Consider the following 16,976-nt stretch of genomic DNA (forward strand, 5'->3'; position numbering starts at 1 on the left):
TACCATAATGCAAAAATGGCAAATGAAAACTGTTCAGAACCTACCTCATGTCAAAACCAGTGTCATCAAGAAGTACTAACTGATCCAGAAAGATGTGAGTTCAATCTCTGGGTCAGGAAGATCCCCTGGAGGAGGGCATGGCAACCTACCCCAGTAGTCTAGCCTGGAGAATTCCATGGGCAGAGGAGGCTGGCAGGCTACAGTCCATAGGGTCACAAACATGACTGAGTGACTGAACACGCATAACTGCATTACCTTTATTATGTGTCCTTGGGAAAGTGGTTTTCTCTCTTTACCTTGATTTCTCCAGCTATAAAGTTAGATAAAGCCTTTTTTGTGGGCTAACCTCTGATGGGGGAGTTTGTTATGAACACAGGTGTTGGAGGCAACATTCTAGCCCTGATAGCTCTGGTTTACTTACCAGTTCTTATTCTCTCAATGCACTAGTCACCAGATCTAAAGGCCTTGTGATGAGACAGATTGTTGGACAGCATTAATTATTTACAGCCTGTTTGAGTCCTCCCAAGCCTGCCCTCATGGTCCTCTTGAATGGAGACTTCCTTAACATCAGGCACTTAGAAAAGAAACGCATTTCTTGGGTCAATGAACACAAACAAGCAAACACAACAAAAAGACGGAAGTAGTCCTGTTGTCAAAGCCTCATGTCCTGGTTCTCAGCTCTTTTGGGCAGGATTTGTCTCCCCTCCAGGAAGATGTGGCAGACAAAGGAAGTGATCAGAATGCTTCTCCCAACCATGCTTTTGCCTGTGAAGGTATCCTTTCCCATAGAGACCTGGGCCAAATGATGGAACCAATACCAGTGCATGTGAAATAGATCGCCAGTGGGAATTTGATGTATGACTCAGGAAACTCAAACCAGAGCTCTGTGATGACCTGGAGAGGTGGGACGGGGTGGGTCATGGGAGGGAAGTTCAAGAGGGATGAGACGTGTGCATACTTATGGCTGAGGCGTGTTGATGTAGGGAAGAAACCCGCACGATATTGTAAAGCAATTAATCCTCCAATCAGAAGTAAACACATTTTTAAAAGTATTAAGTGTGCCCTCCCTTTCAGGTCTCAGGATCAGAATTTTTATTGCATTTCTCCCAGCTTTTGTCTGCAGAAAGGACTACTGTCTTCTATGGTTGCTCCGCTAAGATTTGGGAGCTAAATCTGTGTTGGCTCATTTCCTTCTAGATTTATATAAAAGAAAGAAGACAAAGTAAGAAGGAGTGCTGGTAACTGCTAGTCTGACTGCCTCACCTTAGAAAGACACATTAAGTACATGGTGTTATTTTAACAGAGCTCTGTTGACCCTACAAAATTATTTCTGAGTAAGGATTTTGATGTGAAACTTCTGAACCTTAGATGCTTCCACCCTTTCAGATTTTTTCCCTCCTCTTCCTCTCCATCCCTGTTCTTTTTGAATTTCCTGTGTTTTCCTTCCCCCATCCTTCTTTCTCCTCTTTTTCTTCACATTTTTCTTTCTTTCTTTTTGACAAGGGGGCAAAAAACACATCAAAAGAAAACATGTCAAGGGGAAGGAAGGAGGGACAAGTTAGGAATTTGGAACTGACATATACAGACTTCTGAGAAGGAACTGGCAACCCATTCCAGTATTCTTGCCTGGAGAATCCCATGGACAGAAGAATCTGGCAGATCGTGGGGTCACAGAAGCAGACAAGACTGAGCGACTATATGATGAGGATGATATATAAAATAGATAAATAACAGGGATCTGCAGTGTAGCACAGGGAACTCTATTCAATATCTTGTAATAACCTATAATAGGAGAGAAAGTAAAGAAAAGAATATTTATATTTTTATTCATACATATGTACAACAGAATCTCTTTGCTCTACACCTTAAACTAAGACAATGTTGTAACTCAACTATATTTTCAGTTCAGTTCAGTTCAGTCACTCAGTCATGTCTGACTCTTTGTGACTCCATAGACTGCATCACTTCAGGCTTCCCTGTCCATCACCAACACCCAGAGCTTACTAAAACTCATGTCCAGTGAGTCAGTGATGCCATCGAACCATCTGATCCTCTGTCATTCCCTTCTCCTCCTGCCTTTAATCTTTCCCAGCATCAGGGTATTTTCCAATGAGTCAGTTCTTCTGATCATGTGGCCAAAGTATTGGAGCTTCAGCATCAGTCCTTCTAATGAATATTCAGGACTGATTTACTTTAGGATTGACTGGTTGCATGTCCTTGCAGCCCAAGGAACTCTCAAGAGTCTTGTCCAACACCACAGTTCAAAAGCATTAATTCTTCAGCCCTCAGCTTTCTTCATAGTCCAATTCTCACATCCATACATGACTACTGGAAAAACTATGGCTTTGACTAGATGGACCTTTGTTGGCAAAGTAATGTCCCTGCTTTTTAATATGCTGTGTAGGTTGGTCATAACTTTTCTTCCAAGGAGCAAGCATCTTCTAATTTCATGACTGCAGTCACCATCTGCAGTGATTTTGGAGCCCCCCCAAATAAAGTCTGTCACTGTTTCCATTGTTTCCCCATCTATTAGCCATGAAGTGATGGGATCAGATGCCATGATCTTCATTTTTTGAATGTTGAGTTTTAAGCCAGCTTTTTCACTCTCCACTTTCACTTTCACCAAGAGGCTCTTTAGTTCTTCACTTTCTTCCATAAGGGTGGTGTCATCTGAATATCTGAAGTTATTGATATTTCTCCCGGCAATCTCCATTCCAGCTGGAGCTTCATCCAGCCTGGCATTTCACATGATGCAGTCTGCATGTAAGTTTAATAAGCAGGGTGACACTATACAGCCTTGACGTACTCCTTTTCCAATATGGAACCAGTCTGTCTTTCCATGTCCAGTTCTAATTGCTCTTTCTTGACCTGCATACAGATATCTCAGGAGGCCGGTAAGCTGGTCTGGTATTCCCATCTTTTTCAGAATTTTCCACAGTTTGTTGTGATCTACACAGTCAAAGACTTTGGAATAGTCAATAAAGCAGAAGTGGATTTTTTTCTGGTATTCTTTTGCTTTATTGATGATCCAGCAGATGTTGGCAATTTGATCTCTGGTTCCTCTGCCTTTTCTAAATCCAGCTTGAACATCTGGATGTTCATGGTTCATGTACTGTTGAAGCCTGGCTTGGAGAATTTTGAGCATTTCTTTGCTAGTGTGTGAGATGAATGCAATTATGCAGTAGTTTGAACATTCTTTGGCATTGCCTTTATTTGGGGTTGTAATGAAAACTGACCTTTTACAGTCGTGTGGCTGCTTCTGAACTTTCCAAATGTTGTGGCATATTGAGTGCAGCACTTTCACAGCATCATCTTTTAAGATTTGAAATAGCTCAATTGGAATTCCATCACCTCCGCTAGCTTTGTTTGTAGTAATGCTTCCTAAGGCCCACGTGATTTGGCATCCTGGATGTCTGGCTCTAAGTGAGTGATCACACCATTGTGGTTTCTGGGTCATGATGATCTTTTTTGTATAGTTCTTCTGAGTAGTCTTGCCACCTCTTCTTAATATCTTCTGCTTCTGTGAGGTCCATACAGTTTCTGTCCTTTATTGTGCCCTCCTTTGCATAAATGTTCCCTTGGTGTCTCTAATTTTCTTGAAGTGATCTCTAGTCTTTCCCATTCTATTGTTTTCCTCTATTTATTTGCACTGATCACTGAAGAAGGCGTTCTTATCTGTCCTTGCTACTCTTTGGAACTCTGCTTTCAAATGGGTATATCTTTCCTTTTCCCCTTTGCCTTTAGCTTCTCTTCTTTCCTCAGTTATTTGTAAGGCCTCCTCAGACAACTGCGTTTTTGCATTTCTTTTTCTTGGGGATGGTCTTGATCCCTGTCTCCTGTACAATGTCACGAACCTCTGTCCATATTTCTTCAGGTACTCTGGTCTATTAGATCTAATCCCTTATGTCACTTAAGTCCTACCTGAATGGTCTATTGGTTAGTTTCTTCAATTTAAGTCTGAATTTGGCAATAAGGAGTTTATGGTCTGAGCCACAGTCAGCTCCTGGTTTTGTTTTTGCTGACTGTATAGAGCTTCTCCATCTTTGGCTGTAAAGAATATAATCAATTTGATTTCGGTGTTGACCGTTGGTGATGTCTATGTGTAGAGTCTTCTCTTGTGTTGTTGGAAGAGTGTGCTTGCTATGACCAGTGAGTTCTCTTGGCAAAACTCTATTAGCCTTTGACCTGCTTTGTTTTGTACTCCAAGGCCAAATTTGCCTATTACTCCAGGTATCTCTTGACGTCCTACTTTTGCATTCCAGTCCCCTATGGTGAAAAGGACATCTTTTTTTTGGTATTAGTTCTAGAAGGTCTTATAGGTCATCATAGAACCGCTCAACTTCAGCTTCTTCAGCATTATTGGTTGGGGCATAGACTTGGATTACTGTGATAATGAATGGCTTGCCTTGGAAATGAACTGAGATCATTCTGTAGTTTTTGAGATTACCCAAGTATTGCATTTCAGACTCTTTTGTGACTATGATGGCTAGTCCATTTCTTCTAAGGGATTCTTGCCCAAAGTAGTAGGTGTAATAGTCATCTGAGTTAAATTCACCCATTTTAGTTTGCTGATTCCTAAAATGTCGATGTTCACTCTTGCCATCTCTTGTTTGGCCATTCTAATTTACCTTGATTCATGCACCTAACATTCCAGGTTCCTATGCAAGATTTTGTTTTACAGAGTCAGACTTTACTTCTATCACCAGTCACATCCTTTGGCTCCATCTCTTCATTCTTTCTGGATTCATTTCTCCATTCTTCTCCGGTACCATACTGGGCACCTACCAACCTGGGGAGTTCATCTTTCAGGGTCATATATTTTTGCCTTTTTATACTGTTTATGGGGTTCTCAAGGCAACAATACTGAAGTGGTTTGCCATTCCTTCTCAAGCGGACCACATTTTGTCAGAACTCTCCAGCATGACCTGTTCATCTTGGGTAGTCCTACATGGCATGGCTCATAGTTTCACTGAGTTAGACAAGGTTGTGGTCTATGTGATCCATTTGATTATTCACACAGCCTGTGGTATAAGCCCTCTTGGAGAAGGTCACCAATAACCCCACCATAAAGCTGCTGAGCAGACGACCCACATACTGCAGAACAATTATACCAAAGAAATTTTCACACTGTTAAGAAATTTCTATGACCCACAACAGATTTTCCAACCTGGGGATCTGGCAAAGGGATTGAGAACCTCCATGGAATTTGACTTTGGAGGCCAGTGGGATTTGATTACAGAACTTACACAAGACTGGGGAAACAGACTCTTGGAGGGTACAAACAAAACCTTGTAGGCACCAGGACCCAAGAGAAAGGAGCAGTGACCCCACAGGAGACTGAGCCAGACTTACCCGTGAGTGCCCAGGAGTCTCCAGTGGAGGCAAGGGTTGGCAGTGGCCTGCTGCAAGGTCGGGGGCACTAAGCACAGCAGTGCATGCATGGGACCTTCTGAAGGAGGCCACCATTATCTTCATTACCTCCTCCATAGTTTGGTCTCAGGTCAAACAACAGGGAGGGAACAGAGCCCCACCCATCAACAGAAAATTGGATTAAAGATTTACTGATCATGGCCCCATCCATCAGAACAAGGCCCAGTTTCCCCACAGTCAGTCTCTCCCATCAGGAATCTTCCATAAGCCTCTTATCCTTATCTCTCAGAGGGCAGACAGAATGTAAACTATATTTAATGCAAATTAAAAACAAAAGAAAACATTTCAAACCACAGTTGAAATCTGCTTCTCTTTTTTTCTTTCTAATCTCGACTGCCAACTTTGGGTAATCACACAATGACTTTCAGGCAGTATGTACTACATGTTCTCACTTTTGAAACTTGCCATAATGAAATATGTGAAATTCTTTTCAAACATCAGGTACCTTGGATATGTACAATCAGTGTGGCTATTGTTTCATATCACCTCCATTTAAAATAAATGTGAAGGTCTGTCTGAGTGAGTGGTGGTTTTGAGTTTGAAAATATCTACTGCTATTGGTTTGAATGTTTATATGCTCCTTAAAGTTTTCTTGCCTTGAGAACCCCACGAAAAGTAAGAAAAAGCAAAATAATAGGATACTGAAAGAGGAACTTCCCAGGTCAGTAGGTGCCCAATATGCTGCTGGAGATCAGTGGAGAAATAACTCCAGAAAGAATGAAGGGATGGAGCCAAAGCAAAAACAATACCCAGCTGTGGATGTGACTAGTGATAGAAGCAAGGTATAATGCTGTAAAGAGCAGTATTGCATAGGAACCTGGAATGTCAGGTCCATGAATCAAGGCAAATTGAAAGCGGTAAAACAAGAGATGGCAAGAGTGAACGTCGACATTCTAGGAATCAGCGAACTGAAATGGACTGGAATTGGTGAATTTAACTCAGATGACCATTATTCTACTACTGCAGGCAGGAATCCCTCAGAAGAAATGGAGTAGCCATCATGGTCAACAAAAGAGTCCGAAATGCAGTACTTGGACGCAATCTCAAAAACGACAGAATGATCTCTGTTCATCTCCAAGGCAAACCATTCAATATCATGGTAATCCAAGTCTGTGCCCCAACCAGTAATGCTGAAGAAGCTAAAGTTGAATGGTTCTATGAAGACCTACAAGACCTTTTAGAACTAACACCAAAAAAGATGTCCTTTTCATTATAGGGGACTGGAATGCAAAAGTAGGAAGTCAAAAAACACCTGGAGTAACAGGCAAATTTGGCCTTGGAATGCGGAATGAAGCAGGGCAAGACTAATAGAGTTTTGCCAAGAAAATGCACTGGTCATGGCAAACACCCTCTTCCAACAACACAAGAGAAGACTCTACACATGGACATCACCAGATGGTCAACACCGAAATCAGATTGGTTCCATTCTTTGCAGCCAAAGATGGAGAAGCTCTATACAGTCAACAAAAACAAGACCAGGAGCTGACTGTGGCTCAGATCATGAACTCCTGATTGCCAAATTCAGACTTAAATTGAAGAAAGTAAGGAAAACTGCTAGACCATTCAGGTATGACCTAAGTCAAATCCCTTATGATTATACTGTGGAAGTGAGAAATAGATTTAAGGGCCTAGATCTGATAGATAAAGTGCCTGATGAACTATGGACTAAGGTTTGTGACATTGTACAGGAGACAGGGATCAAGACCATCCCCTTGGAAAAGAAATGCAAAAAAGCAAAATGGCTGTCTGGGGAGGCCTTACAAACAGCTATGAAAAGAAGAAAAGCGAAAAGCAAAGGAGAAAAGGAATGATATAAGCATCTGAATGCAGAGTTCCAAAGAATAGCAAGAAGAGATGAGAAAGCCTTCCTCAGTGATCCATGCAAAGAAATAGAGGAAAACAACAGAATGGGAAAGACTAGAGATCTCTTCAAGAAAATTAGAGATACCAAGGGAACATTTCATGCAAAGATGGGCTCGATAAAGGACAGAAATTGTATGGACCTAACAGAAGCAGAAGATATTAAGAAGAGGTGGCAAGAATACACAGAAGAACTGTACAGAAAAAGTCTTCATGACCCAGATAATCACGATGGTGTGATCACTCATCTAGAGCCAGACATCCTGGAATGTGAAGTCAAGTGGACCTTAGAAAGCATCACTATGAACAAAGCTAGTGGAGGTGATGGAATTCCACTTGAGCTATTTCACATCCTAAAAGATGATGCTGTGAAAGTGCCACATTCAATATGCCAGCAAATTTGGAAAAGTCAGCAGTGGCCACAGGACTAGAAAAGGTCAGTTTTCATTCCAGTCCCAAAGAAAGGCAATGCTAAAGAATGCTCAAACTACTGCACAATTGCACTCATCTCACATGCTAGTAAAGTAATGCTCAAAATTCTCCAAGCCAGGCTTCAGCAATACATGAACCGTGAACTTCCTGATGTTCAAGCTGGTTTTAGAAAAGGTAGAGGAACCAGAGATCAAATTGCCAACATCCGCTGGATCATGGAAAAAGCAAGAGAGTTCCAGAAAAACATCTATTTCTGCTTTATTGACTATGCCAAAGCCTTTGACTGCATTGACCACAATCAACTGTGGAAAATTCTGAAAGAGATGGGAATACCAGATCACCTGACCTGCCTCTTGAGAAATCTGTATGCAGGCCAGGAAGCAACTGTTAGAATTGGACATGGAACAACAGACTGTTTCCAAATAGGAAAAAAAGTACGTCAAGGCTGTACATTGTCACCCTGCTTATTTAACTTATATGCAGAGTACATCATGAGAAACGCCAGACTGGAAGAAATACAAGTGGAAATCAAGATTGCCGGGAGAAATATCAATAACCTCAGATATGCAGATGACACCACCCTTATGGCAGAAAGTGAAGAGGAACTCAAAAGCCTCTTGATGAAAGTGAAAGAGGAGGGTGAAAAAGTTGGCTTAAAGCTCAACATTCAGAAAACAAAGATCATGGCATCCAGTCCCATCACTTCATGGGAAAATTGATGGGGAAACAGTGGAAACAGTGTCAGACTTTATTTTGGGGGGCTCCAAAATTACTGCATATGGTGACTGCAGTCATGAAATTAAAAGATACTTACTCCTTGGAAGAAAAGTTATGAGCAACCTAGATAGCATATTCAAAAGCAGAGACATTACTTTGCCGACTAAGGTCCGTCTAGTCAAGGCTATGGTTTTTCCAGTAGTCAGGCTATGGTTTTTCCAGTAGTCATGTATGGATGTGAGAGTTGGACTGTGAAGAAGGCTGAGCACCGAAGAATTGATGCTTTGGAACTGTGGTGCTGGAGAAGACTCTTGAGAGTCCCTTGGACTGCAAGGAGATCCAACCAGTCTATTCTGAAGGAGATCAGCCCTGGGATTTCTTTGGAAGGAATGATACTAAAGCTGAAACTCCAGTACTTTGGCCACCTCATGCGAAGAATTGACTCATTGGAAAAGACTTTGATGCTGGAAGGGATTGGGGGCAGGAGGAGAAGGGGATGACCGAGGATGAGATGGCTGGATGGCATCACAGACTCGATGGACGTGAGTTTGAGTGAACTCCAGGAGTTGGTGATGGGCAGGGAGGCCTGGCGTGCTGCAATTCATGGGTTCGCAAAGAGTCAGACATGACTGAGCGACTGAACTGAACTAAACTGATGCTCCCTAAATTGACATATTGAAATCCAGATTCCCAGAGGTGAAACTATTAGCTAGTGAGGCTGTTGGGAGATGATTAGGTCAGAAGGGTGGAACCCTTGTGGTGGGATTAGTGCCCTTATAAGAAGCCCAGGAATGTCCCTTGGTCCTTCAGCCCTGATGTGTTACATCAGAAAGGCGGCTGTCTAGTGTGCAAACTCTCACCAGACACCAAGTCTTCCGGTGCCTTGATCTTGGACTTCTCATCCTCCAGAACTGAGAGAAATAAATTTCTGTTGTTTAATGGGGCACTTAATTTATGGTATTTTGTTAAAGCAACCCAAATGGGTTAAGAATCAATCACTAAAACACAAACTAAATATTGAGTATAAATAACTAGGTGTGCTTTTAGATCAACCAGTAAACTCAGCAAATGTTTGAATAACTACTGTATCTTGGGCCATTAGCTAAGCCTTTTCATACAACAATGAACAAGACAGTTGTAATTTCTACCCTCACAGGGAAGCAGTTAGCAGCACCTTGCATATCTTCTATTCAAGAGATCTCTTAATTGAAGACTAAAGTAAATCTGCCCATTAGTGTATTAAAGGCAAAAATCTAAGTACTTAATTGATGGCCTGCGGTATTTCCTAAAGGGGCTTTTTTTTTTTTTTTTTTTGGTCCATTTGCAAGCTTCTAAGGGTAGGCAAGAAAGGGGTGTTCAGAGGCTTGGTAGTGTGTTCTGAAAAAGTTCTGGAACCTATTGAGAAATGGAAAGTTGGTAGAAAATGGAGGAAACAAATAAAACAAATGGTCAGAAGTATATGGTATCTGTAATCCATTAATTCTCAGTGACTCGGTCTTTACTTTTATAATAGAGGGTGATACTGATGCAAAAAAATAAAATTCCAATGTGCTAGGTGACTTCTCTAAAGCCACATGAGTATGTTTTGAATTCTAGAATTTCTGGGTGCAGAGTGACTCCCAGATAGGACATCTCTCCTTCAACTGTTATCCTGAAAATCATCAAACACCAAATAAAGATGTAACAGAAATTTTTATGATTTGGGAAATTTGATTGAATTGGCCAAATAATAGAAAACTACTTTATTTAGCCTTTCTGACCATTCAGTTCAGGTCAGTTCAGTCACTTAGTCGTGTCTGACTGCGACCCCATGAATTGCAGCACGCCAGGCCTCCCTGCCCATCACCAACTCCCGGAGTTCACTCAGACTCACGGCCATCGAGTCAGTGATGCCATCCAGCCATCTCATCCTCGGCCGTCCTCTTCTCCTCCTACCCCCAATCCCTTCCAGCATCAAAGTCTTTTCCAATGAGTCAACTCTTCGCATGAGGCGGCCAAAGTACTGGAGTTTCAGCTTTAGCATCATTCCTTCCAAAGAAATCCCAGGGCTGATCTCCTTCAGAATAGACTGGTTGGATCTCCTTGCAGTCCAAGGGACTCTCAAGAGTCTTCTCCAGCACCACAGTTCCAAAGCATCAATTCTTCGGTGCTCAGCCTTCTTCACAGTCCAACTCTCACATCCATACATGACTACTGGAAAAACCATAGCCTGACTACTGGAAAAACCATAGCCTTGACTAGACGGACCTTAGTCGGCAAAGTAATTTCTCTGCTTTTGAATATGCTATCTAGGTTGGTCATAACTTTTCTTCCAAGGAGTAAGTATCTTTTAATTTCATGACTGCAGTCACCATATGCAGTGATTTTGGAGCCCCCCAAAATAAAGTCTGACACTGTTTCCACTGTTTCCCCATCTATTTCCCATGAAGTGATGGGACCAGATGCCATGATCTTCGTTTTCTGAATGTTGAGCTTTAAGCCAACTTTTTCACTCTCCACTTTCACTTTCATCAAGAGGCTTTTGAGTTCCTCTTCACTTTCTGCCATAAGGGTGGTGTCATCTGCATATCTGAGGTTATTGATATTTCTCCTGGCAATCGTGATTCCAGCTTGTGATTCTTCCAGCCCAGCGTAGCTCATGATGTACTATGAATATAAGTTAAATAAGCAGGGTGACAATATACAGCCTTGATGTACTCCTTTTCCTATTTGGAACCAGTCTCTTGTTCTATGTCAGGTTCTAACTGTTGCTTCCTGACCTGCATACATATTTTTCAAGAGGCAGGTCAGGTGATCTGGCATTCTCATCTTTTGAAGAATTTTTGACAGTTTTTTGTGATACACACAGTCAAAGGCTTTGGCATAGTCAATAAAGCAGAAATAGATGTTTTTCTGGAACTCTCTTGCTTTTTCCATGATCCAGTGGATGTTGGCAACTTGATCTCTGGTTCCTCTGCCTTTTCTAAAACCAGCTTGAACATCAGGGAGTTCACAGTTCACGTATTGCTGAAGCCTGACTTGGAGAATTTTGAGCATTACTTTACTAGCATGTGAGATGAGTGCAATTGAGCATTCTTTGGCATTGCCTCTCTTTGGGATTGGAATGAAAACTGACCTTTTCTAGTCCTGTGGCCACTGCTGACTTTTCCAAATTTGCTGGCATATTGAATGTGGCACTTTCACAGCATCATCTTTCAGGATGTGAAATAGCTCAAGTGGAATTCCATCTTCTCCACCAGCGTTGTTCATAGTGATGCTTTCTAAAGGACACTTGACTTCACATTCCAGGATGTCTGGCCCGAGATGAGTGATCACACCATCGTGATTATCTGGGTCATAAAGATCTTTTTTGTACAGTTCTTCTGTGTATTCTTGCCACTCTTCTTAATATCTTCTGCTTCTGTTAGGTCCATACAATTTCTGTCCTTTATCGAGCCCATCTTTGCATGAAATGTTCCCTTGGTATCTCTAATTTTCTTGAAGAGATCTCTAGTCTTTCCCATTCTGTTGTTTTCCTCTATTTCTTTGCATGGATCACTGAGGAAGGCTTTCTCATCTCTTCTTGCTATTCTTTGGAACTCTGCATTCAGATGCTTATATCATTCCTTTTCTCCTTTGCTTTTCGCTTTTCTTCTTTTCATAGCTGTTTGTAAGGCCTCCCCAGACAGCCATTTTGCTTTTTTGCATTTCTTTTCCAAGGGGATGGTCTTGATCCCTGTCTCCTGTACAATGTCACAAACCTTAGTCCATAGTTCATCAGGCACTTTATCTATCAGATCTAGGCCCTTAAATCTATTTCTCACTTCCACAGTATAATCATAAGGGATTTGACTTAGGTCATACCTGAATGGTCTAGCAGTTTTCCTTACTTTCTTCAATTTAAGTCTGAATTTGGCAATCAGGAGTTCATGATCTGAGCCACAGTCAGCTCCTGGTCTTGTTTTTGTTGACTGTATAGAGCTTCTCCATCTTTGGCTGCAAAGAATGGAACCAATCTGATTTCGGTGTTGACCATCTGGTGATGTCCATGTGTAGAGTCTTCTCTTGTGTTGTTGGAAGAGGGTGTTTGCCATGACCAGTGCATTTTCTTGGCAAAACTCTATTAGTCTTGCCCTGCTTCATTCCGCATTCCAAGGCCAAATTTGCCTGTTACTCCAGGTGTTTTTTGACTTCCTACTTTTGCATTCCAGTCCCCTATAATGAAAAGGACATCTTTTTTGGGTGTTAGTTCTAAAAGGTCTTGTAGGTCTTCATAGAACTGTTCAACTTTAGCTTCTTCAGCGTTACTGGTTGGGGCATAGACTTGGATTACTGTGATATTGAATGGGTTGCCTTGGAAACAAACAGAGATTATTCAGAACTGAATTGAACAATATGTGATTGATGTATGTTGAGTAGGCTAAATTGTCATAGGAACAATGCCATTTACAAACTTTAGTAAAGCACTACCTTCAAACATTTAAAACTTAATTTAATACCTTTAAAATTTAAAACATAAAACACTTTTATTTTATTTTGAATACTTTCAATGGCTATTGGGGAAACTTTTAGCCTGAGCAAGAAAAACCTAGCCAAGCACAAACATGAATCATATAATTTTAACACATTTAAAATAAATTTATATGACAAATCCAAGTTCTTCTCAATATCTTAATACTGTCTATAAAATACTTAATATTCTGTTATGTATACTAACTTAATGATTATAGATTCTTTAGCTCATTCACACACATAGATTATTCCTAAACTTAATAGACAAGAATTAATACTATGGGTTGATTTTCTTTATCATGCCCCTATTCAATTCAATATTCCCAGGATTGGAAATGCAATCACCTGACTTTAAGGAACAAATGTAGGCTCTTGGGGAAGTTGAGGTTCCTGATATCATTCCTAAGGGGAAAGAGAATCAACAGGTGTGAGTGCGCCCAGGGCGTTGGAATCAGGGAGGGCTGACTCAGGTCCCCAGGCGCTGGCTGGCCCCATATTTTGCAATTGTGTCATCAGGGAGCTCTGAGTTCAGACTGCGCAGCAATCTGTTCTTCCCTGCTAATGTAGGAAGAGAGCGTTCGTTCTGGATCCTCCACCGCTCACCTCTTTATGGTCTGCTGCTTGCCGTGTTTCCACATTGTGCTTAGTCTCTCCCTCGTGCCTGACTCTGGGGCCCCATGGACTGCAACCCGCCAGGCTCCTCTGTCCACGGGATTCTCCAGGCGACAACACTGGAGTGGGTTGCCATGCCCTCCTCTAGGGGAACTTCCCAATCCAGGATCAAAGCTAGGTCTCCCACACTGCAGGCAGATTCTCTACCATCTGAACCACCAGTGAATTTAAAAAAATCTAAAGTCATTTTACAGCATCTTGGTGGATCCTGTTTCTTCTCATACAGTTGTTCCACTGTGTGCTTAGACCCAGCTCTTTGGCAGCTGCAATGATGTCCTGGTTTCCTGTATTGCTGTTCCTTGGACATCAGGTTCCTTCATTAGCTCATGTATTAGTAAGTTCAGTGCATTTAATAAAGCAGAGCTGTGATAATCTAATCACTGATTGCTCCTTTAGATCTTCTACAGCCTCAGTTCTCATTGTCAGGCTTCTGTGGGCATAGGGAACTGGACTGAATATATATCAAATGATGTCAAAATATGGATTTTTAAAAATTAAATCTTTAAGATAAGCTTATTTCAAGTTTATTTCATTTTTAGTTTAAAAATAAAACTTCATAACCATGTTATAGGACAACATTTTAATAAAGTTTTATTTTGTTACCTCTTTAATGGTTGAAATAAGATGGATAATATATACATGAAGCCCAGTTATCCTGTATCAAAGCAGAGTTCTATTAACAACGAACCTCTGAGATGGGTCTATTAGATGCAGTTCAATTAGATTTCCTTCAAATTAATGATTGCCGAAATAGGCCAATCACTATTCCTGGCTCTTAGGAAATAAAGATGAATTTGACTCCAAAGAATTGTGGGCAAGAGAGACACATCAAGAGCTCTAGTCCAATAAGTGTGTGTGTGGGGGGGGGATTGGGGTGGGGGGTGTGGTTCGAGAAATCCAGGGAGCATAGATAAGGGAGCAGCTGATTTTGCCAAGTCATGGAAAACCACACATCAAAGGCTGGATTTGAAAGAGACTTGGAACGTGAATGGGAGAGGATCAGGAGATAAGATGGGAAAAGAAGGTTTCAGGCAGAGGGAGTGGCATGAATGTGCAAATGTAAGGCATGCATAGGAAAATAGATGAGAAAAGAGACCTTGTAAGTGTGAGGAGAGACAGGTCAACTTTCTCCAAGGGAGACAGGAAGTCTGGAGTCCTCTTTGAATGGTAGATGGGACAAGGAGCTGGGAGAGCAGGAGGAAGGGGTGAAGGCAGGCAGCCAGAGGACACCTCACAGCTTGCTTTCTAAAAATCTTTTATTGAAGTGGAAGTAGAGCTGATTTACAATGTTGTGTTAATTTCTACTGCACAGCAAAGTAATTTATTTATGCATACATATATATCTATATGCATTCTTTGTCATATTCTTTTCCATTATGTTTTATTATAGGGTATTGAATATACCTGTGCTATACAGTAGGACCTTGTTGTTTATCCATCCTATATATACTTTATCTGCATTTGCTAACCCCAAACTCCCATTCCAAACTCCCAAACCTCCCCGACCCCCTTGGCAACGGAAAGTTTGTTTTCTTTGTCAGTCGGTCTGTTTCTGTTTTACAGATTAGTTCGTTTGTACCATACTTTAGATTCCACATTTAAACCGTATCATATGACATTTGTCTTTCCTTGTCTAACTTTCTTCACTTAGTTCCATAATCTCTAGTTCAGTCAGTCAATCAGTTCAGTTGCTCAGTCATGTCTGACTTTTTGCAACCCCATGAACTGCAGCATGCCAGGCCTCCCTGTCCATCACCAACCCTGGAGTTTACTTGAACTCTTGTCCACTGAGTCAGTGATGCCATCCAACCATCTCATCCTCTGTCCTCATCCCCTTCTCCTCCTGCCCTCAGTCTTGCCCAGCATCAGGGTCTTTTCCAATGAGTCAGCTCTTTGCATCAAGTTGCCAAAGTATTGGAGTTTCAGCTTCACCATCAGTCCTTCCAATGAACACCCAGGACTGATTGCCTTTAGGAAGGACTGGTTGGATCTCCTTGCAGTCCAAGGGACTCTCAAGAGTCTTCTCCAGCACCATAGTTCAAAAGCATCAATTCTTCGGCCCTCAGCTTTCTTTATAGTCCAACTCTCACATCCATACATGACTACTGGAAAAACCATAGCCTTGACTAGACGGACCTTTGTTGGTAATGTCTCTGCTTTTGAATATGCAGTCTAGGTTGGTCATAACTTGCCTTCCAAGGAGTAAGCGTCTTTTAATTTCATGACTGCAGTCACCATCTGCAGTGATTTTGGAGCCCCCAAAAATAGTCTGCCACTGTTTCCACTGTTTCTCCATCTATTTGCCATGAAGTGATGGGACCGGATGCCATTATCTTTGTTTTCTGAATGTTGAGCTTTAAGCCAAATTTTTCACTCTCCACTTTCACTTTCATCAAGAGGCTTTTTAATTCCTCTTCACTTTCTGCCAAAAGGGTAGTGTCATCTGCATATCTGAGGTTATTGATATTTCTCCCGGCAATCTTGATTCCAGCCTGTGCTTCTTCCAGCCCAGCGTTTCTCATGATGTACTCTGCATAGAAGTTAAATAAACAGGGTGACAAAATACAACCTTGATGTACTCCTTTTCCTATTTGGAACCAGTCTGTGGGTCTGTGTCCAGTTCTAACTGTTGCATCCTAACCTCTGTATAGATTTCTCAAGAGGCAGTTCAGGTGGTCTGGTATTCCCATCTCTTTCAGAATTTTCCACAGTTTATTGTGATCCACACAGTCAAAGGCTTTGGCATAGTCAATAAGGCAGAATAAATCTCTGTTTCAAGGGTCTCCAAACACTGGGATTTAATGCCTGATGACCTCAGGTGGAGCTGATGTAATAATAATAGAAATATAGTGCACAATAAATGTAAAATGCTTCAATCACCCCAAAACCATCCCCATCCTAAGTCTGTGGAACAATTGTCTTCCACGACACAGGTCCCTGGTACCAAAAAGGTTGGGGACTGCTGCTTAGGTCCATTCATGCTGCTGCAAATGGCACTATTTCAAGTTTTTACAGCTGAGTGGTGTGCCACTGTATGTATGCACCACATCCTCTTCATCCATTCATCTGTCAATGGGCATCTAGCTGGTTTCCACGTCTTGGCTGTTGTGAATTATCGTGCCATAAACGTATAGGTACATGTACCTTTGTGAACTATAGTTCTATCCAGATATATGCCCAGGGAGGGGATTGCTTACACCATTCTTGATATCCTCTGCTCTCCAAGGGAGTGGGAGGAAATCTGGATACTTCTGTGGGTTCCAAGCAGGGCTGAGAAGCAACTGTGAAGTCGTTAGTGCCTTCAAGGCTGCCAGGAAATCAAGGAGGCTGTTAGTGAGGACCCAGAAAGGCTAGAAAGGGACTGCTGCTGTGTC

This window comes from Oryx dammah, unplaced genomic scaffold (assembly GCF_014754425.2).
Source record: "Oryx dammah isolate SB20612 unplaced genomic scaffold, SCBI_Odam_1.1 HiC_scaffold_10, whole genome shotgun sequence".
In the NCBI taxonomy this organism is placed as follows: Eukaryota; Metazoa; Chordata; class Mammalia; order Artiodactyla; family Bovidae; genus Oryx; species Oryx dammah.